This window comes from Hyperoodon ampullatus, assembly GCF_949752795.1.
Source record: "Hyperoodon ampullatus genome assembly, chromosome: 9".
In the NCBI taxonomy this organism is placed as follows: Eukaryota; Metazoa; Chordata; class Mammalia; order Artiodactyla; family Ziphiidae; genus Hyperoodon; species Hyperoodon ampullatus.
In genome coordinates, this window is record NC_136922.1 from 77,357,723 (window position 1) to 77,382,213 (window position 24,491).

The window sequence follows — 24,491 nt, forward strand, 5'->3', positions numbered from 1 at the left end:
TTTATCTCCTTGTGCTATGCAGCAGCTTCCCACTAGCCATCCATTTTACATTTGGTAGTCCATATGTCACATTTTACCTCTGAACAGGAATGCTGGGTGAGACTGCACTTAGACAATTAGACAGTCTTCCAAATTTCTGTTGGCTAACTTTCAGGGAATTTGATTAAACTATTTGGGGTGTGTTTGCTACTACCCCACCTTATTTTGTATCACAGTTAGCCCTTGTTTTCTCCCTATTTAAGTTGGTACATCTGCAAAGGTTGTTACATGGCATTCCAAGCTAACAATAATGCCATTAAAGATACTCGGCATGGCTGGAGACAACTGAAGGGATATCATAAGTAGAAGGGATATCATAAGTATCAACTGAAGGGATATACATATATACACTACCAAGCGTAAAATAGATAGCTAGTGGGAAGCAGCCACATAGCACAGGGAGATCAGCTCGGTGCTTTGTGACCACCTAGAGGGGTGGGATAGGGAGGGTGGGAGGGAGGGAGATGTAAGAGGGAAGAGATATGGGGATATATGTATATGTATAACTGATTCACTTTGTTATAAAGCAGAAACTAACACACCATTGTAAAGCAATTATACGCCAATAAAGATGTTAAAAAAAATAGGTACCATTTACAGTGATTTTTTTCTATTTTGGTATAATGGAAGTATGGCAATGGTTTAGCTCTATTATAAGACCAACATTAAGAAAATTGTAGAATAAACTTGTTAAACGTTTCCAAATAAATTATCCTTTTGCATCCAGGCTTAAAAAAAATATGGAATTTTAGAAGTTGATATCTAATTAGTTGGTCCCCAATTGAGAGCTTGGCTATCACCTATTTTTGATATTTGGGCATCACCTCATTTCAGACATGTAAAAAATATAGCCACTCTGATGTTTCATTGGAGAGAAAGAGAGAACAAGAGGTCTGCAGCATCACTACCAAACACAAATTTTTTGCTGATACTAGCAATTAATCACTTTATTCACCAAAAATATAAAGTCTCTATTCAGTTAATAATTCTGATATTTTGTGTGTGTTGGGAGGAGAATTAAAAAGAGGAAAATGATAAAGCCTGTGTTTCCAAGGAATTACACATGTGAAAGCAGCATTTTAAAAATGCAAAAGGAAACAGAATAAAGTATATTTAATAGCTGCCACATATACACTGAAGTATGTTCATAGAAAAATTATCCAAAAAATGATAAAGTCAAACCATATTATATGAGGAGAGAAGGAAGAAAGTGGGCTTATCAGTGTGCAGAAGACAATCTCAAGGGAAATATGTTAGCTATTTCATGTGTTGGAAGGTTTATCATTTATAGAGAGAATAGACTCTGACAGCTCCTGGTTTCTTAAAGAACGAAGCCCATACATCTCAGTTTGGCATATAAAATCTTGCAAAATCGGATTCCCAATTACCTTTCCAACTTTATGTCTTTCTAATTGCAACCACATCAATTCCAAACCACTTCTTTCTTGCTTCTACGTTTTCCTTGTGTCATTTTCCTACCAAGAATGCCTTACTCCTCTTTTCTGCCTAAAGGACACTTGCTCATCCTTTAAAGATCATTATGGATTTCCAAGTAAATATCTAACTTCCTATTCTTCCTACACAATGATTCCTAGTTCTAGGATTATTATTGTTGCTATAATTTCCCATTATCATTTTTACACAATAAAGTTGAAATTTCAAATCACCTGGGAAATAATCCCTCCACAATGTAGATTAAGAATTTGAAAACAAAAATTGAGCTTGACCATTACTTCCCCATAATTACTGATGAATAGTTACATAATCTTGGGATGAAGAAAGTCTTTTTCAGCAAACACCAAAGACATAATACATAAGGAAAATATTACTTGATTTGTTATAAAGAAAAAGAAATTTTAAAAATAAAAAACACACTAAACAAAATTAAGTGGCAAACAACAATGTTCCCAGTATAAATTGGGAAATTAAACATATTCAAAATATAGAGACCACTGACTATTCAATAAGAAATATACAAATACACAGATAAAAACATGGGAAAAAGAAGTCAAGTAATGCCTGAGTACATTCAATAAATATTAATGGGTTCCCACTAAATGTCCACTATTATACGAGGAACTAGGATATAGTAGTAACATGAGAGAGAGAGTATTTACCTTCGTGGAGCCTATATTTCTGAAAATTCTCAAAAGCAGAAATACAAGTGATCAGAAAATGTATAAAAAAGCATTTTCCCTCAGTAAAAACCAAAGCCATGAAAATTAACATATAAATTTTCACCAATCAAATGTCCAAATTTTAAAAGAATACACAATGTTGGAGACAAGACAGAGAAATAGGTTCTCTTCTGGTGAGTGTAAAGTAAGACACTTTTCTGGAGGGCAATTTGGCAATATTTATTTAAATACTTAAAAAATTATTTAATCATTTAAGTCCTAGAAGTTTGCTCTTAGGAAGTAATCAGTAGTGCATGAGAAATTTTTCTTATTATGATGAAAATCACATTATGTTAAGAAAAAAAATTATAAACTTATTGTGGTAATCATTTCACAATATATACATATATCAAATCATTATATTATAACCTAATAATACAATGGTGTGTGTCAATTATGTCTCAATACATTTTTTTATATTTATATTTCTGTAAACAGTTCAAATAGATTGTGATCCATCTACAAAATGGACTATTATATAATTCAAAAATATTTTAGAAGAATATCTTATGAAGTGTAAAATATTCCTGAGGTCCTATTAAATGAAAAATATGTTTACAGAACATTATACCATACAGATGAACCGGTTTGCAGGGCAGAAGTAGAGACACAGATGTAGAGAACAAACGTATGGACACCAAGGGGGGAAAGTGGGGGGGGGGGCGGGGTGGGGGGGGATGAATTGGGAGATTGGGATTGACATATATACATTAATATGTATAAAATAGATAACTAATAAGAACCTGCTGTATAAAAAATAAACAAATAAAATTCAAAAAAAACATTATACCAAACCTCGTCCTTTTTGTATGAAAGATTTTATATATGCATAGAGAAAAATACTGAAAACTATTCACTAAAGTAGTAACTATTGTTACCTTTGGATGACAGTTTAATATATGATTTTTGTTTATCTTATTCTTTTCATATTTTCCAATGATCCACACTGAGAATGAATTTGTTTTATGATCAGGCAGAAAATTAATGGAATGAAAAAAACAGCTAGAAAGTGACCTCCTCCATCAAGCCTTGCTCCACCTACCTAATCAGAGCGGGTCACTCCTTCCCCTCTATTCTCATAGCGTTTTTGTTCTCAACCACTTTAAACATGTACTAATTCTTTATGGACCTTTTTTTTTTTATCTAACATCTTTATTGGAGTATAATTGCTTTACAATGGTGTGTTAGTTTCTGCTGTATAACAAAGTGAATCAGCTATATGTATACATATAACCCCATATCTCCTCCCTCTTGCGTCTCCCTCCCACCCTCCCTATCCCACCCCTCTAGGTGGTCACAAAGCACTGAGCTGATCTCCCTGTGCTATGCGGCTGCTTCCCACTAGCTATCTATTTTACATTTGGTAGTGTATATATGTATAGACCTTTTTTTGACTAGATTGAGATTCTTTAAAGTGGAGCTATGTCATCTTTATCTTCCCCTTCTTGCCCTTCAGTTACTAATTCAAACCGTGGAATAGAGTAGATGTTCACTGTTATGAGTTGAACTATGCCCCCTAAAAGATATGTACACATTCTAACCCATGGTACTTATGAAGTGATAATACTTGGAAATAGGGTCTTTGCAGATGTAATCAAGCTAGAATGACATCATTAGGGTGAGCCCTAAACTGTGTCCTTATAAGAAGCGAAGACAAAGGCACAGATACAGATACACAGGGAAATACCACGTGATGTTGCAGTCAGAGATGGGAGAGATGCATCTAAAGCTAAGAACACCAAGGACAGCTGTCAAGGCAACACCAGAAGCTAAGAAGAGAGCATGGAACAGATTCTTTCCCAGAAACTTCAGTGAAGGGCAGCCCTGCCAATCCCTTGATTTTGGACTTCTAGCCTCCAGAAATGAAGAGAATAAATTTCTATTGTTATAAGCTATACAGTTCGGGGTACTTTGTTACATCAGCATTATGTAATATGCTCAGTTAATTACGGTTGAATAACAAATGGATTGCTTCCACATGACCCCCAGGGATAACTTCAGAACCAGTGGTTGGATTATAGAGGGTGAAGATTCTTACTCTATATTAGGAAATACTTTCATAGAGCTAAGCAGTTCATAGGTGGAATTACTACTTCAGGAGGTATTGAGTTCCGCTTGTGGTAAGAAATATAAACTTGTGCTGAATAAACATATGATGCAGCTGTACAAAGAAAATTCGAGCCACAGGCAGTTATATAGACACTGTTCTAAAAACCTAAGATTCTGAAATATGCTACTTCAAATTAACAAAATAGTTGATAACTGTTTGGCAGTCTAGTTTTTGTAATCCAAGATCCACTGAAGTGAGTAAGATTAGGCAAGTTTTCCTGGTCTGAACGGGGGGGTCAAGTGATATTAGCACCATCTAGTGGTATATAAACAATGCTATGACTGATAATATTTATACAAGTTGCCTGGGACAGCACATAATAGATATTCAATAAAAAATGATTTCCTTTCCTTTTCCAGAAGATAGAAAAACAATAACAAAAACTAGGGATGTCTTAGTTTCAAAATGTAATTTACCTAAAATAAATTCCCATATCTGATAAAGATAATTCATGTGATACATAAAGTTCATTTTAAACATTGCTTTAGACTTAGTGGATCTTATTAGAATAGAAAGAATTGGAATTTGTGTACAACTGTGCCAACATACAAGATTATAATTCAATTAAACAAATATATAGAGTCCTTAATATGAGTCAAAAATAATGCAAGGTGAGAATACAAATATAAATTGGGTTATTTTTGACAACACATTTCAATTATTGGAATAAATATAATCTTTCTTTACTGTGCTTGTGTAGAAGAAAACATTCAATTAAGATATATTTAATTGTAAACATCTGATGACTACAGGGGTTAAAACATCCTCCAGGGCTTCCCTGGTGGTACAGTGGTTGAGAATCTGCCTGCTAATGCAGGGGACACGGGTTCGAGCCCTGGTCTGGGAGGACCCCACATGCCACAGAGCAACTAGGCCCGTGAGCCACAACTACTGAGCCTGCGCGTCTGGAGCCTGTGCTCTGCAACAAGAGAGGCCGCGATAGTGAGAGGCCCGCGCACCGCGATGAAGAGTGGCCCCCACTTGCCACAACTAGAGAAAGCCCTCGCACAGAAACGAAGACCCAACACAGACAAAAATAAATTAATTAATTAGTAAACTCCTACCCCCAACATCTTAAAAAAAAAATCCTCCAAATAACTGTGATGGTCACATAGCTTATCTTCAGTGCTTTTTGTGGACTATTACTGTCTGAAAATAAAGCAAATAAAATCTCAACAATTTTGTATGTGTATGAGAATAAATGCATATCGTATATACGTATGAGTGTATATATAAATATCCACATATTTATAAGGTCTCCGAATTGTTGCAGTTTAGGGTACAAACATACCACACGTATATTTTTCAACAGCTATGTGACAAATCTGTGTTAGAACTGATTTTTCATAAATGTTTCCTCTCTACCTCAACTTTATTGTTGTATTCTTCCTCTACTGCCCCCTCCAGGAAACACTTAGAAGCAAACATCATATTACATGCTGTTGTTTTTTTAACCTATGTCTTATGAAGTAATAGACAATGAACTTATAGCCCAATGAACTTCCCAGCCCGAATAACTCCTGGGAAAGATTGTATATATGCCCTGCACAAAAGTTAGTTCATTGTTTCAATGTTTTAAGAAACTATAGTCACAGAAAAGAGTATTGCCTGATAAATGTTTATTTAAAATATGCCCCCAAACTGGGCTGGAACTCTGAAATGTTAGGTTCCCTTCAGAGGTGTTTACCCAGATTCACAAATCTTTCAGACTGTTGCTGACTCAAGTCATTTCTTCAAACAGGCTTCTCTGGTACCTTCCTATGTTGTTCCAACAAAAATATTTTCAAGAGCAAGGAAATTTTTTCTTGAGAGACCATTTCTACACACTGAAAAGTTTATTTCAATAATTCTGCCTTTTGGAACTAAATAAGCTGTGAAACTGAAGAAGAAAAATAGATACTGAAACACTTGTGTAGTTCTAGCCACATAATATCAATTTCCTTCTTGAACAGTTCCTTTAGTGGGGTCTCCCACACTCTCAGCTCTCACCATTAAAACAGCACAGTAATTAAAATACAGGTGAGAAAAAAAGATGGTTAAACCAATTTGCCATCTCTATTGGAGTTGTGTGAATTCCAGTGTGAACTTATTGCATTGAGATGTTGGGGATACAGCACAGGTTTTCGAATCAAACAGGCAGATTCAAATCCTAGCTCTGATATTCATTAGCCATGTGCCCTTGGGCTGTTCACTTCATTTCCAGTAGTCTCGTGCAAATTACGGTAATACCTACACACTAGCTAGTGTTGCTGTAGAAGTAACTAATTGAACTTTTACAGCAACACATAAAGCTTCTGTCACATAGGGACACAAATACTGACATTCTCTCTTTGCTTTTTTGATGAATAATTAGGGGAGGGGAGATGGGAGCAATCAAAATAGCTTTCAAAATACTCATCATATGATTTTGGCTTTTCCTTCTTTTTTTGAAAATAATATTGGACATTTATAGAGATGGTTCCAAGGAAGGTGGGGTACCATCCGTGCCTTTTGTTTATTTTTGGTAGAAATCATGTGACTATGAAATAAACAGCACTTTCAGAGAGAGAGGTTTGAAATTAAGGGAAGGATAGGTGAATGTCATTGCATTGAAATATTTCATATTTTAAAAATTTCAGGAGCATGTTCGCACACAATCCCACTCACATCATTGTGTGTCTGCAGTAACACATGGGTATTTAAGGTGAGGCCAGATGCATTGCTGGGTGTGGCATACATATATCAATACATGGCAAACATGGCTTGAGTAATTTTAGCCTCCTGGTTTCCCAGTCATCTGATAGGCTTTCTGATAGAATGCTGTGGGTGGATGGTGTTGACACCAGAAGAGCTAAGAAAAATAAAGACAAACCTAGGGGTACTGTCATGGTTGGTTTCTTACCAGTGCATGGTGGCCTCCACCAGTTTGATATTCATTCAACAAATATTAAGTACCAACGTTGTGCCAGTCTCTGTATGGTTACTAGCTGGATTACAACAGTAAACAAAACTGATACTGTTCTTGTCACCATGGAACATGTAGGCCATTCAGTCTAGTGTCAGAAAGATGTATCTTTAAGTACTTGTGAAGATGATTAGAACATTAATAAAAGGAAGACTGGACAACCCCATGAGGACAGCTGAAAGATTTAGTAGACATCAAGGGAAGGTACCTAAAATACCTGTTGGCAATGGTGCTTCTGCAATAAGATGATACATAAATATGTAGTGATGATATCACTTAAATAGGTAAAATAAACCAGAAGAATTAGAACTGTTGAAAGATTTTCTGAATATGAAACATTTTACATAATGAGTCTCTTCTTTGGGTAATTCTTAAAAGCCTGATGATCACCGTTTGTTTAGAATTTACCTTATGGGGACCTAATTTCAAGGATCTCTTTGGGAGGATTTTGAGCATGAATATCTTTTTAAGTTGGTCTTTTAAAGATAAAATATCTAGATAATTTATCAAGGTAGGATATATCTGATGTGCCTGTTTTCTGGTTATAGCCATTGAATTGTCAAGACTTCAAAAGACATGGACTCAGACTCAAAATGATGGAATGCAGCTTATAAAATTAAGAAAGATGATATAAAGAATATTTGGGTATATATACAATTAGTGGGGACTTTCCTGGTGGTCCAGTGGTTAAGAATCCACCTTCTAATGCAGGGGACGTGGGTTGGAGCCCTGGTCAGAGAACTAAGATCCCACGTGCTGTGGGGCAACTAAACCCGCGCACCGCAATTACTGAGCACGTGAGCCACAACTAGAGAGCCCATGTGCTGCAGCTACAGAGCCCAAACGCTATGGAGCCCACATACCACAACCAGAGAGAAGCCTGCACACCTCAATGAAAGATCCTGCATGCCGCAACGAAGATCCCACGTGCCACAACTAAGACCCAACGCAGCCAAAAAAAAAAAAAAAGAAAAAAAAATCCAACTAGTATAGCATCTTTCTGGGAAGAAGAGGATCAATACATATTGATGGAGTCTCTTTGGTTATAATCCACACTCTTCCAGCTGCTTTCTGCTAATCATTGAAAGGGGCTTAGTTGGCTTTTGAGCACTTCTAATCATGTCTTAAATGTTTTAAAATGTTTCGTTTTCCTTCCATATTGCCTAAGAAGAAAAAAAATTATATTTGCATAGATGCATTGCTGTGTTGTCATCATGAAGTCTTTATAAATGTCTTTTTCAATCAGAAATAAGAAATTTTCTATATTATTTTCAAAGTCAAGAACTCTCCTTTTTCTAAAAGTAATCTCAATTATCATATAGCCATGGTTCAAATTTAAATATGAAAATCTGTTTGCTTCTAAGATTATCCTAGAAATATGCAAATTTTATAAACTGACTTCTAATACAAGTAGCTTCTTGAAATATTAATTTCTACCTATGAGTATAACTATTAATAATACCAGCTATGAACACCTTACAGATAAGGTAGGTGTAATTATTCACGTTTTCCTGTTAAAGAAACTTAGGTCAAGAGCAGACAATTAACTTTCTCAGTGCTATAGCTGAAGAATCAGGGTCTGAACCTAAGTCTTTTTTACTTCAAAATTGTTATACTTGGCCACAAAGGCCTTGTTTTGAACATAATTTAAAAGAATATTTACATGTGATTTGTAATAGGTTCATGTTATTGCTCGTAAGGTTTAAGTGATGGTTGGAAAAGGACTCTGAAAAGATCCAACAGGGAGATTTTTTTTTTCTGGCAAGGTCATGGTTTAGTTCACTTTCTTTGGCATCATCAAAGAATAAATAACAAGTTCTTGTCCATGAAGAGCAGGGTTGACCCTACCCTCTAGAAACTGGGGCAATATAAAAACAGCATAATACTTGCTGCTTTTAGTCTTCATTAAAATGAAAATCTTGATAGCTGAATTTCCTCTCTCTCTCTCTCTCTCTCCCTCTTGCTCTCTTTCTGAGTGTGTGTGTGTGTGTGTGTGTGTGTGTGTGTGTATGTGCATACACACATTTTACTCTTAAGAATTTATGTATCTCGAGCAGGATGCCACTATTGAATATTTTTTCTTAAAAAGTTTCTATTTGTGAGTATGAAATATTTCCTGGTCTTTTCCAAATGTTCATTCAATATTCAACCAAATTGTCTTTACTAGCAAAAATTTTGGAAGGGTGGTCCTTCTCTGATGAATACCATTAGATCGTCAGTTGGTGTTCTTTGGTTTCACGATATAGAAAACAATTCTAGTCAATTTAGGCAAAAAAGGAAGTTTATAGGATATGGGATGAGGGCTCCCAAAGGTGAAAGAAAAGTTGAAGGATTAATCTAAGAAAGAACAAGAACCAGGAGAGCTCAAGGAGATGAGGGACACTGTCTTCAGGGAGCAACCTCCCGAATGAATCAGCATCAATTGCGTGCTGTCCTTTGTTTGGTCACTTAGCTCAAGATTCCTGTTCCAGGAGACAAGGCATGGACAGCTTCCCTTGGGGCACAGGCCCACTTGCTGCCAGAAAAGGACAAGGCACCTTGATTTCCCCTCTTACCAGATTGTACACAGTGAGGATTAAGTAATTTCCTCAGGACAAAATAGGGGTGCCTTACCCAAAGAAGGGGGAATGAGTACTAAGAGGCAAAAATAAATAAATAAAGTTATCTCAGGACAGTAACTACAGCATATTATTCTCTTCATACTTTTTTAAATAAAGGGAGTCAATGTTTGTTGTTCTCAACATTAAATTTTAATTTTGACAGCCATTTTCTTTTCACCAACAATAAAAACAGTGACCTTTAGAAGTACTTAACATTTTTGATGCTATCAAAATAATGATGCAATTAATTTTTAGAATCAGTGCACATTTTCAGCATCTACAGGAAGAGATGTCTTCACTTTCGAAATGTAACATTTCTATTTCCAGTCTGTGGGGTTTTTGGTGGGAGGGGGCTCAAATCATCATCTAGGAACTTAATTTCATTTATTTCTCCTTGCCTTTCTATTCCCAGTCCCTCACACCCATTTTGGCTCATATATTCAATATTTTTTCATATGTAACTTCTGAGAAAAACTATAACTATAGTTTCTGTAGTCCAAATCCAGTTTTCAGTTTCATCATCTAAATCTTATTTTAATGTTCACCTTTACCAAACTTTCTAGATAATAAAAATTTTACTTTAAAAACTCAGATCAGGGCTTCCCTGGTGGCACAGTGGTTGAGAGTCCGCCTGCCGATGCAGGGGACACGGGTTCGTGCCCCGGTCCGGGAAGATCCCACATGCCGCGGAGCGGCTGGGCCCGTGAGCCATGGCCGCTGAGCCTGCGCGTCTGGAGCCTGTGCTCCGCAACGGGAGAGGCCACAGCAGTGAGAGGCCCGCGTACAGCAAAAAAAAACAAACTCAGATCATTAGGCGTTAGTACATTCAATTTCACTTTTTATATAAGTTTCTTTTTTGTCAACTCAGTGTTCTTTTTAAATTTTTTTTTAGCAACTCCTATGAACTTTCTAATTTTGAGACCTATGTAGAAAATATATCTATTTTTACCTTCTGTCTCACATTGTATTATTAAGAAAGAACTTTTCAGTAAGAATTTCATGAGATCAAGCAGATGACTAATTCCTGTCACACGGTTGCAGGCGAGTTTCTTAACTCTCCCTCTCCTGATTTCTAAAGATATCCCCCCTACTCTGCGGCCCATCTCTCTACATCCACATCATTTGCTATGCAGAAAAGATTTAACATAAATGCAGAGTTAAGTTGAAAAATAATTACTTTACGGAGGGGATGCTTCTTGAATGCAGGTAATGTTCTGTTTCTTAATCTAGGTGCTGGTTACATGGGTGTGTTTTGTACATTTTGTGAAAATTCATCTAGCTGTACGCTTATGACTTGTGCACTTTTCTCAGATGAAAGATTTACTTAAAAAATAATACTTTAAAAAAAGTTACTTCCTACGTTCAATTACATCATGACCCATTTTTCCGTTGAGGTGTTCATCATTTTCTAATTGATCAACAAGAGCTCTTCAGTAACTCAGGTGAAAATCTGCAGTCATCCTCGACGTCTCTTTTTTCTCACAACTATGTCCAATTTGGAAGAAAATACAACCATATACACCTTCGAAATAGATCCATAGTCCTACCACTCCTCCCCACTCTACTGCTACCGCCCTAGCCGAGCCAACATCATATTTTGTGTAGATTATTGCAATAGTCACAGTAAATGGTCTCCCTGTTCCCACACTGTCCCCATCCCAGTCTATATATCACACAGCAGCCACACAGATCCTGTCCAAATGGAAGACAAATTTTATGATACCCCTGCTTCCAACCCTCCAGTAGCTTCACATTTTACTCCAAGTAAAGGCCAAAATCATTATTGTGACTCAGAGGGTCCTGTACAATTGTCCCGGGTGACTGCTCTGATGTCACCTATTACTACTCACCCCTTCACTCACTCCTTGCTGCTTCTCCAAAACACTATACAAGCTCCAGCAGCTGTTTCTTTGCAGTCACTGTTCCCTCTGCCTGGAAAGCTCTTCCTCAAGATACCCATCCACATGTTTTGCCCTCCTCACCTTCAGACCTTAAAGCAAATGTCACCTTCTCATTGAGACCTTCCCTGACTATCCTATTTAAAGTTGCAACTATCCTCTTCCCCTGCCTAACTTTTAGACTTATTGAATATGCTGGATAGATACAGGTACACAGATAACAAATAAACATAGATACAGATATGTATAGACATGGTTGGAAAAAGATTGTTTTCTATATCTTCAGTAATCCCTTGCCAACCATGAGAATCACATTCCTGAGAAAAATATTATTATTAAAACCATTAGCAATAATGTTTCAGAAAAGTAATGATACATGTTAAAAATAATTTAAAAATCATTACATATGTAGATTTGAAACATGGTAAATAGAGTTATAGAAGGCATCTGCTTCTGAAACAACCTAGATTAATCAGCAATAAAACCCCACCTTCAGGCACTCCTGAGTTTCCTTTAACTGTTCACAAAATACTGCTGAGGCTTTCCGTGCCACCAAATGTACAAGAAATGTACAAGAAATCTTTCTTGTTTCCCAAATGTAGGTGGGGATCTATTGGTGATTCAGGAAATCAATTTAGTGGGTTGTGGCCATTTTTGATAAAATAAAATAAAAAGTGAAAATATTAGTGTGAATCCTGAATATCAAAGATAAATACTACTTTATTTATGTTTTAAATTTGTGTTTCAGGTGTGTGTGTGTCTGTCTGTATGTACTGGGTCATGATGTACAATGAATTACCTTGTGAAGTTTGCAGTAAAAACTAGTGTGTAATACACCATTCTAGACACATCTACTGCCATAAGCCACCCAGAAACTTGTATCACTTGCATCCAATGTCTGCTTTAGCCACTAAAATATTCTTGTGTGTGTTTATTTGGAGATGGGAGGTGAGGAGAATCAGACATTTCTAGAAATCAAAAGGCTGTCAGCCAAAAAGTGTATTATTTCTAGAAAGGAAGGTTTCAGTGGAATAATTAAAACAAAGAGTTTGCCCAGCACCACTGAAGAGCTCATTGGCCAGAACTGTTGTTGCTGATTCAGTTACTTCTTCTTTTCCTTGTATTGCATCTCTCATTATAAATGGGGCTAAATAATATCTTTTAAAATTCCAAGTACAAAATGAAATACTGTGCATCTATGTGCTTCAATTTGCAGAGAGGACTGCAAACATCTACAGTGCTCTGTATTTACTTCAGAGCTCTAACCCAAATTCACACTCTCTTCCCTTCAGACCACCATTAACAGAAGTGGTTCAGAAACAAAATATGTCTGGTTACAGTTTACTAATCCACCCACAAATGCTTCTTATGTCTCTAACATACCATAGTAAACCCCCCCCACTGAGTCCACCCCCTTTTCGGCAACCTAGAAACACCATGAGGCTGTTTCATTTAAGGGACCACCATGAGGCTGTTTCATTTAAGGGACCACCATGAGGCTGTTTCATTTAAGGGACCTGTTTTCTTTGCCTTATTCTTCCCCTACTAAAGTATATATAACACAAAAATTAACGTTGACCTAGATTTATTTAGGATAAGCCACATGAGATGGCCATTATTTGATCATTCTACAAAACAACAGTTTTATGTGATACAACCAGATATCGCGAGTATATTTAGCTATGGTATAAGTCCGTTAAGAAATTGTGTTCGGGGATTTGGCAGTTTGAGTGGAGAAGTTCAAATGATCTAGTAAGAAGACAATTCCATGGAGATGTTTTATGATTTCTATAAAATTAGCACTTAGTCATTTTGATTATTCATCTCTTCAGTACTGCAAACACCTGCTGAAAACCCATGGTGTGCTCAGACCCTTTCTTAGGTGTTCAGGAGAGAATGTAGAGTAAGGCATAACTCCTGACCCAAAGGCACCTGCGGTCTAATAGCCTATATTCTACTTGAATTTGAATGGAAGAATTAACTTTAAAGTCTGTGCTACCAACTAATTATTATATTTAAAATTTTTATTTTCCCCTATTTTTTATAATTAAATATATTTTTTTGTTTAAAAAGAAGGTAATACCCTGCTCATTATTAATGAAATGTTACATAAATGGGCAAGATAGAAAGTAAACCTCCTGTGTTGGTGTCATCTATTTAGAATTTTAAGATATTTCAGTGTGATCATAATCTAAACAGTGCCAAGGACTCATTAAGTGCTTATTTTGTAAAAAGTCCTTGGAATGCCTTGTCCTGAGAAAATTCAAGTAAGAAAAGAAACAAAGCCCAGAGGACCTGTGCTGTCAGAATACAAAACATGGTCAAGGAATTCCTGTGATATACATATATGTCACACATTTACATATAAATATATAAAAAATAAATATATATAACAAGGACATCCCAAAGATTCCTGTTGGAAAAATGTGAAAGAATGAAAGATTTACTGAATAAACGTGAAGAACAACAAAGAATTCCCAAAGGAAAAAACAAAACCATTCAGGGAATTTCTAATACACGAGAACTAAAGAATTAAATAATAGCACATATCATAGAGAGCCAAGTTCAGAACTGTTTTCATCCTGACATTAAATATCAATAAAGAAGAATGAAAAGCCAAAAGCCTCTCTGGAGAATTTAACCAGCAGGGCCTTGGGTGAAATGTTACAACTCTCCAAGGGCCATATGGGTCAGAAGCCATTTAGTTCTTCCAGCCTTCTTTGGGACCAAGAGGGCAATGAAGACTAGTAGCGGGGAGGTATCAAGGGAACACTTAAAAGAGATTATGGGGATTTCCCTGGTGGCACAGTAGTTAAGAATCTGCCTGCCAATGCAGGGGATATGGGTTCGATCCCTGGTCCAGGAAGATCCCACATGCTGTGGAGCAACTAAGCCCGTGCACCACAACTACTGAGCCCACACGCCGCAACTACTGAGCCTGTGTGCTGCAACTACTGAAGCCCACATGCCTAGAGCCTGTGCTCCGTAACAAGAGAAGCCACCACAATGAGAAGCCTATGCACCACAATGAAGAGTAGCCCCTGCTTGCTGCAACTAGAGAAAGCCTGTGAGCAGCAATGAAGACCCAATGGAGCCAAAAAAAATAAAATAAAATAATTTTAAAAAATAAAAGAAATTATGCCAGAGCACATACTGCATAAATCCTTTGGCACTCCTTGGCAGCAATAAATAATCTCTAGGACCAAGGTGAAGGGCAAAAAATCAACAGGGCTATAATGGTGAGAAATAAACTATTTACAACAGTAGTTTTCAAACATTTTAGTCTCAGGACATCATACTCTTAAAAATTATTGAGGACCACAAAAAGTGTGTTTAAAGGCTTTTAATTGGCTTATCAATTATAAATTAGAACTGAGAAAAAGTTTAAATATTATTGAATTCATTTAAAGAGAGCAATAATATAGCCAGTATGTTGACATAAATCCTCTTTATGAAAAATAACTTTTGAGTGACATGCTTCCCTTGGTGTCTCATGTTCCTAGACATCTTGATGTGGATGCCAAGAATGCAAGGCTCCGACAGCTCTTTACCCAGGGTTTCTCATGGTTGTGTAAGCAGTGAGCAGCCTTGAGGGATAAGGTAATGCCTCCCTCCAGTACAAAGAGCAGGCTTGCGCATTCCTGGCTATAAATAACAGGTTCCTCAAGCTCAGTCTTTCTCTTCCATCATGCAACCCACTGTGTGTACAGCATCCATCTAGACCCACCCATGTCACCCCTGGGGACCTGGTGCTCATTGGGGGAAACTGATGTAAACATACTGACATTCTGGATACTGGTTCTGCTGTGAGAAAAGTCTTTTTGACTCTGACACAGGAGTCTCATGTCTTCCGTCAGCCTCCATTAAACTGGATAAGCTAATTTGCTAACTTGCAGAACCTCAGGACCTTTATAGTTCTTGAAAATAAAACCCAAAAACTGTAATGAGAAGAACAGCCTAACATTTTTACAAATCTCTAATGTTTGGCTTAATAGAAGAGAGGTTCTCAGCTGATTCAATCTCTTGCAATATGTTGTTTTGGTTGAAATAGATGAAGGAAATCTGGCCTCACACAGACATATAATTGGAAAAGAGACAACCTTGTTGAGCCCCTAAAAAGAACTCAGTATGCCTGTGGTTCTTGAGCCACACGTAGAGAACCACTGATCTACTGCTATGTGGCTTATTGCCTATGTTAAGATGATTTTAATATTGGACATTCTGCGTTTACATGACTTAAATATTCCAGAAAATTCCTGCTCTAGAAGTTGAAGTTGCAAATAGCTTAAAATTAATTATATGTTGTTACCGTTATTGTTGCTTCTGCTATTTGTTTCAGGAATGTTCTGAAAAGTCACTTATCCAAATAACCATTAAACTTGCCCTCATTAGAGTAACAGATCAGTCATAGGGCTCATCAAAGACTGTTTATTCTTCAAGGTTAACTTCAAAACCCTTGCCTTGCTGGGTCTGCCAATCTTAAACAATTATTTCATAAATTTTGCCTAATCCCTTTCAGCCCTTCTACCTCATTGAAAGACCCACCTTAAATTAGACTCCCCAACTCTTACAAATACTTTGCCTTTGACCTCCACTTCCTGAGACACTACTAAAGTACTGTCAGTATAATGACCTCCCTTAGTGGAATAAGCAATAAACTTGGTTTTTCTTTATAAACAGGTTTGGTAGTTTTTACAAGATGTTGGCAATTGACAATCTATTTCCTATTTAGATCACTGCCTCTCCAAAAAATGAGTCTCTGCTTTGAGAAACTAAGCATCGAATATGCTTAATCTTTCCCGTATACATTAGAAAGAGAAAGCTATGGGGTCTTTCATCACATGGAAAAATCTTGATATTCAATCTATCATTAAATTCCATAAAATTAGGGTTGCCAGATTTAACGAATAAAAATACAGAACACCCAGTTAAATTCCAGTTTCAGAGAACAATAAATTAATCTTTTAGTACAAGTATGTCCCAAATATTGTACTGTCTCGTGTTTTATCTGTCAATCCTACATAAAATCTGTGCTGCAGGACTTGTGGCTCTACTTTAACAACAAACATTTTCCATTTGCTTATTATTCTTGATTGTGAAAGATCCTAATCATAAAATCAAATACAGTAATTATGTTACTTTGGGTCCCTTACTTTAGGTGGGTAGGCAAATTACAGATGAAGTATGAAAAGAGCAAAACTCCAAAGAAGACAAAAAAAAGTTCTCACTCTATCAAAAAATCCTGAAATTTCTTTTTTGTTTAAGTTTTTGAGCCCCAAATTTTAAGGTTTCAGCTATAATGGTAGGCTAAAAACCTATCGTGGATTCAAACTACATAGAGATAAAGTCATGGAATTGCAGACACTACACACAGTATGTAAGAAAGTGAGCTCAGAGACTGGGGTGCAGAGGTGATGTCAAAGATGAGATTATTATACATACAATAACAAGTGTCAAAGTTTTTCATGGCTTATAGGGTCCATATACTGAAATGGTAAGATTCTTAGTCTGGATTTCAGGGCAAACATGTGTTATACCTAATGTTCAATTCCATGCTGATATCCAACATTTGTTGAGCCTGTCTAATGTTTAAGGTGAATGAAGAATGAGAACAATCTTCAAACTGCTCAGGTATAGTACTATAATTTTGCATAACTAAAGCTTTTTGAGAATTAATCTTTTATGTATTAATAGCATCATGACATAGAGGGAAATATATTAAACTGAGAGGTAGAAGCCTGGGACTTTAGTCCCAGTTCTGTAGATAATTAGCTCTTTAAACTTGGGCTGTTTAGTTCCTGTGTTAGTTTGCTAGGGCTGCCATAACAAAGTACAATATCACAGGGTGGGTGGCTCAAACAACAGAAATTTATTTTCTCACAGTTCTGGAGGCACGAAGTCCAAGATCAAAGTGCCATCATCGGAGCTGGTCTCTTCTGAGGCCTCTCTCTTTTATTTGCAGATGGCCATCTTCTCCCTGTGTCTTCCACCTCACCTTCCCTCTGTACACACCTGCAATAGCCTGAATGTTTGTATTTCCCCAAAATTCATATATGAAATCCTAATCCCCAATGTGATGGAAGGTATTAGAAGGTGAGGCCTTTGGGAGATGATTAGGTCTTAAGGGTGGAGTCCTCATGAATGGGATTAGTGTCCTTAAAAGAGAGACCCCAGAGAGATCCTTTGCCCCTTCCACCATTGAGGATGGCAAAGGACAGCCATCTATGAACCAGGAAGCAGGCCCTCACTAGACATCAAACCTGCCCGCACCTTGATTTCGGACTTCCCAGCCTCCAGAACTGTGAGAAATAAATTTCTGTTATTTCTAAGCCACCTCTCTCTAGTATTTTCTTATAGCAAATTGAACAGACTAAAAAAATGCCTGTGTCCAAATTTCCTCTTATAAGAACACAAATTATATGGGATTACCCTAATGACCTCATTTTAATTTAATTGTCTCTTTAAAGGTCCTATCTCCAAGCGCAGTCACATTCTGAGATACTGGGACTTAGTACTTCAACATATGGATTTTGGGGGGACACAATTCAGCCCATAATAGTTCCCCTTTTCAGAGACTTGATTTCCTCTCTCATAAAAGAAGGATATTGAAATTGATCATTTCTAATGTCTCTTCTCACTCTGATTTATATGTAATGAACCAGATTACCCGTTACACCTTATGGACTACAAAATTAAAACTAGCAGGTATAAGTCTCAAGAAAACTATTATTCGTCAGTGGAAACGTCTGAAATCATGATTCCATTATAATGTTAATGAAGACCACAGATGGTAAATGTTCATTTGAATTTCAAATAGTTGTAGCTTTTCGAGTGTAGCGAAATGACACAGCAAAATTTGCATGGTAGGAAAATGTACATAATTTTCTTTTATTCTAGTAGGGCCCAGCAGGACACTGCAAATATCTGATGAAAGTTCCACTGATTGATAAAACAAATGATTTTTATTGAGGCTCCATCAATCAGGTAATTCTATAATACCACAGTCTGTGGTTTGAGGATATAGAAGAAATTTGTACCTCGTTACTTTGTTTCTTTTTTTCTGTAATGATTTTACAGCTAAGGTTACAGCATAGTTTTTTTTTTTCTCAGTTTTAGCTTTCTTGATTCGTGACCTACCAGAGAAGAAACCTTTATCTCCATGTTTGCCTGAAGAAACTCAAAGGAAAAGCCACCTAAAACCTCTCCGTGATAGATACAGAGGCCTCCATAAGCTTTTCAGATGCATTTTGGTCGTAGCCACACCACCATGAATGTGTTCAATAAAAAATAATCTCGAACAGTGGTAAAAAATAAATTTGGCCACCTAGAATTATGTGAGAAGTACCTTAAAAATAAGATTATCCTGGCCTCACTTCAGCATATTTTGATTCAACACATTTCAGAGAGAGCCCAGAGTCAAAATGTTGACAAGGACATTATTCCCACCCCCACCTAGGAAGATGTTGATGTGGCTGATCTACCTGTGTTTGGAAATTGCTGACAGAACCCTGGATCTCCTAAGCCTTGGTACCTTGGACTCTACCTACAAGACTCCAGCACCGCCTGGAGCATTGGGATGTTTTGGTTTTACTCTCCTTTGCCAGAGATACTCTCTATTTCACAAGGTCAAGAACCATTTGTAAGGGAATAGTAATATATTATCGAAGTATGGACACACATCTGAGATACTCTAACACAGAGGTCCCCAACCCCTGGGCTGCTTACCAGTCTGTGGCCTGTTAGGAACTGGGCCGCACAGCAGGAGGTGAGCTGCGGGCGAATGAGTGAAGCTTCATCTGCTGCTCCCCAACGCTCCCCATCGTGTGGAAAAACTGTCTTCCACAAACCGATCCCTGGTGCCAAAAAGGCTGGGGACTGCTGCTCTAACGTATTTAAGAAACCCTATTCCCTGATAATCAAGAAACTTAGGTTGCCAATTAAGTGTCCTAACTGCTTACATGAATTTGAGAAGAAAAGAGCTAGACTATTCTCTTGCCTGGCCTCGTCCTACAGTGCATTTTCTCCCAGTCTGCACCATTCATTTGTAAGAAAAAATTTTGGAAGATTTTGAAATTTAGTGAGCACACTGTCTAGTTCACCAAGAGGTTATCTGAGCATTTGCCTTTGACTATGTTATTTTACAACACATAGAGAGAGAAGCTAATTGTAGAAAACTGTAGGTAGTGAGAATAGTTTCTGTCCATAGAAATGCAAATTATATGCATTGTGTTCAGTGTGGCCACTGATTATCACCCTGTGAATACTGACCAGTTTTACCAGTTTGCACTCATTTATAAAATTCCTGTCAGCATTCCTTATCTGACAATAAATACCTGGTACTTTGAGTTTTCATTTGAATGGTTTATATCTTACTTTGTACTCTCATTAATTGAGAAGTTAAATAAAAGATTTGGTAGGTGTTCACTTGTATGAGAGTCGCAATCATATCCACTTCTGAAATTTATCATTTACCCTGTTCATTTATTAAACATTTACTGACTATATACTGGGTACCACATTTGTTACAATAGTAACCAAAACAGACACAGCCCTTGTTTTTATAGAGTGTACGGTGGAAAGGGAGAGACAAAGAAGTCAACAGGTTCTAAGTAAGCAGGCAATTATAGTATGTTGTCTTTGTAGTAGGAGTCCCTAAAATGGCCTCAAGGGTCCCAGTGTACTGGTATTCATTCTCCTGTGTCATCCTCTCCCCTTGAGCATGGGTTGGATTTATTGACTTGTCTGAAAGCAGGGGAGGGGAGGGGAGGAGGAATGCTACTCCCAATTTTGGGTTATAGAAAATTATAAATCCAGTGTTGGGCACCCTTCCTGTTCTCTTGCTTGCTGGTTCTGAGGAAAGCCAGCTTCCCTGCTGTGAGCTGCCCTATGGAGAGCCTCCTGTGGTGAGGAACTCATGGGTCCAGCCAACAGCCACACAAATGAATTTAGAAGTGGATCCTCCCTCAGTCGACCCTTGAGATGACTGTGGTCCCAATCAAGCCCTTAATTGCAAACTTGTGAGAGGTCCTGCGCTGCAGAGGCACGTGGAATTCTTACCCACAGTAACTGTAACATAGTTAATGTTGTTGTTTTAAGTCATTAAGTTTTAGGATAACTGGTTATGCAACAATAGATAACTATTATATTCTTTTTCTTGCAAAACCATTAAAATATTCTATCACAGGTACCCCACCAGTAATCACAAAACTTAGGGTCAACTGTCCAGGAATCAGTTTCAGAGTATCCAGGTCTAAGTGAACCACACTGGAAGCTGACACCACAGCACAAACATCCAGAAAGAAAGACAAACCATTCTTCTGCCAGAGGGGATCTAATGTGACAACAGAATTCTTACAACTACTACAGACGTGACGATAGAAAAAGGGAAATATCAGTTTGTGATGCTATATAAATCACGGAATAGCTCTTTTTAACAAGATTTTAAAAAATAACCCAGACTCTGTTTGAGCCCCCATGGTTTCTTCTCATATTTTTTCCCAACACTAGTCCTGTTTTGTTTTCTTTCTTGTGATTTCGGCAGTTGCATATGCCATCCCCTGTAAGAGGTAACATGGGCCAGCATGAGAAACAACAGGTAAAAGAGAAAGCCCACAGATTTTGGAACTAGAAAGGCCTGGGTTTGAATTCTGCCTGTCACCAATTGTAGAGCCTTGGGTAAATCTCTGAACCTTTAAACAAGCATGCTAATGCCTTTTCAAGTTGTTGTGAGTATCTAAACTTCAAATTTTGAAGTAATGCATTGAAGGACTCAGCACACAGTAAGTCTAGATAAATAAAGATCTTTCTCCACTTACGACCTGGGTACATCCCAATAAGCACATCGTAAACTGAAAACATCTTAAGCTGAAAATGCATTTAAAATACTTCATCTGTGACTTCCCTGGTGGTGCAGTGGTTAAGAATCAGTCTGCCAATGCAGGGGACATGGGTTCGAGCCCTGGTCCAGGAAGACCCCACATGCTGCGGGGCAACTAAGCCCGTGTGCCACAACTACTGAGCCTGCGCTCTAGAGCCCACGAGCCACAACTACTAAGCCCACGTGGCACAACTACTGAAGTCTGTCTAGAGTCCGTGCTCCGCAACAAGAGAAGCCACTGCAGTGAGAAGCTCATGCACCTCAACAAAGGGCAGCCCCCGCTTGCCGCAACTAGAGGTCTGCGCTCAGTAAAGACCCAACACAGTCAAAAATAAATTAATTAATTAAAAAAAAAACCACAACATCTACCGAACATTCCTCTACAATTGAGCAAAATCATTAAACATGAAGCCTATTTTATAATAAAGTGTTGAACACCTTGTGTAAATTATTGAATACTGTACTGAAAGTGAAAAACAGAATGGTTGTAAGGGTGTAGGTTTTTTCTCCTTGCAGTTGTGTGGCTGAATGGGAGCTGCGGCTTGCTGCGGCTGCCAGCATCTCAGGAGGGTGTCTACCACCACGTCACTAGCCCAGGAAAGGATCAAAACTCAAAATTTGAAGTATGGTTTCTACTGAATGCATCTCACTTTCACACCACCGTGAAGTCGAAAAATCAAGCTGAACCACTGTCAGCTGGGGACCATCTGTAATAGTCATCATTTTTATTATTCCTTCTCTCATGTTTTTCTTAAAGCCAGTCTTATGGCATCTCCAACATATTTTATTAAAAATCCCTTTGTCAAGCTGTATTTAACAGCAAAAGACATTCTAGATTCCACCCACATGCCTATTCCAGCATCTAGAAAATCCCATTTCAGAGTAAAGGCACATCTGCAACATGGAAGTACTGGCTCGTCAGGGATTATTGAATGCAGAAGAAAGGTTGTTTGTTGGCATTTGCTAAGAAAAAGCACAGAAAATTGACCACAGGGCAATCCATAGTGTGCTCCCTCCCTAAAAATAAAACGAAATATAGAATAATTGACCAATAACTTAAAACATTTAAAAATCTTTGAACGAAATTTAGCAGTATATATTTGGTTGCCTCCTAAGTGGGAAAAGCCTAGAGAACCAGGGTATAGGGGTGAAAGGGAGAATCCATCTTAACAGCATGTTTGCTGGTAGTTTAAAATTTTTGTACTATATTCAGATGCTACCGAATCAAAATGTGGTTAATGAAAACGTACCCACTCTGAACCATATTAATACTGCACAGTTAATCTTTCCCTTTGTTTTATTATTCCCAACACTTCTTTTTCTCTTTTAGTAGAAAAGAACATGAATTCTAAACACTTTTTTTTCAAAAGTAGTGCAAGTATCAGTTTTTCATTCCATAGAGATGGTCGCCCCCAACTGCAGTCTTACCTCCAATGTGATCAGGCATTTTACCCCACTCTGCTCATCTGTGGCTAGGAAGGTGTTCTCTTCTCTTCTGGCCTCTCCGGGAGGAAAGAAACAAACTTCCCACCAGCCTTTAGGCCAATTACTGTCATTAGTCACAGCTGTAGGCAGCTCGCCCTTGGCTGCACCTGGACACATTTGGATGCATCAAACTAAAGCCCTCGTTCCCTCCTCACCTCGGAGGTCTGGGCATCGCCGGGGTGTGAGCTGCCCGGATATTCCTTCTTTGCTCTTGGACATTCGTAATAGTGCCTCCTCATTGAAGAGTCAGAGTAAGACAAGGAGGGGAAAAAACACTTAACAAAACTTAAAATAGAAAAGCTATCTCAATTGTCCTTAAACCCAATTAATAGTAATAGTTATTTCAATGGGCTTAGGGTTCTTATCTCTGCTGGATGGTTAGTGGAAAATGTATGTCTTCAAAAAATGAAGCCATTATAGCCAAGATTCCAAGGAAACAAAAAACCAAAAACTTTGAACTGATTCAAAGCAAATTAACTCCTAATTAACCAGCACAGACCAAGGGTTTTCTACCTTTGGTAAAAAAGAACCAAATGAGGCCCTGTCACTGTAACAGGCATGATATTTATGATGTAGAGATATTTGTGGGTCTAAGAAGATCCGCTTCCAGCTTCTGTGGAGAGCTGAAAGGTCCTGAGAGGGAGCTAAGTGGAAGGGAAGGTGATGAGGGTGTGCCCAGCTCTCCACTCCTCGCTTCTTCACCCAGACGAGTAGGACCCTCTGCCTCAGGCCCTAGGAAGGCACACCCACCTCCCCACTCCATTAGGGACCTTGTCCTGTTTTGTTTCTCCTCTGTTTCCCACCCCACCCATGTATTTTTTCCTCTGTTTAGTTGTGACCTTTCATTTTAAACTCATTAACCTCATGGGCTTTCTTTTTATTTTTAACAAGGCCACTCTTTTTCTCTCACTGTTGTGGCCTCTCCCGTTGCGGAGCACAGGCTCTGGACGCGCAGGCTCAGTGGCCATGGCTCACGGGCCCAGCCGCTCCACGGCATGTGGGATCTTCCCGGACCAGGGCACGAACCCGTGTCCCCTGCATCGGCAGGTGGACTCTCAACCACTGCGCTATCAGGGAAGCCCAAGGCCACTCTTAATTGGAATGTTTTTCATTGCTTTCCTAGCTGACTTCTGCTCTTCACTTTACCTACCAAACTGTGTGACTTCGGGCAAAGTACCTACTCTTTCTGCGCCTTCCTTTTCTTGCTGTAAAATGGAGATGGTAATGGGCCTGCCTTATGGAGCTATTGGGAGAATGAAATGAATTAGAAGAGGCACCTTTCTTAGCACAGTGCCTGATATGAAGGAGGCACTAGATGGGCAGGTGTTACTATTATTATGGAAAATTTCACTGATATTCCT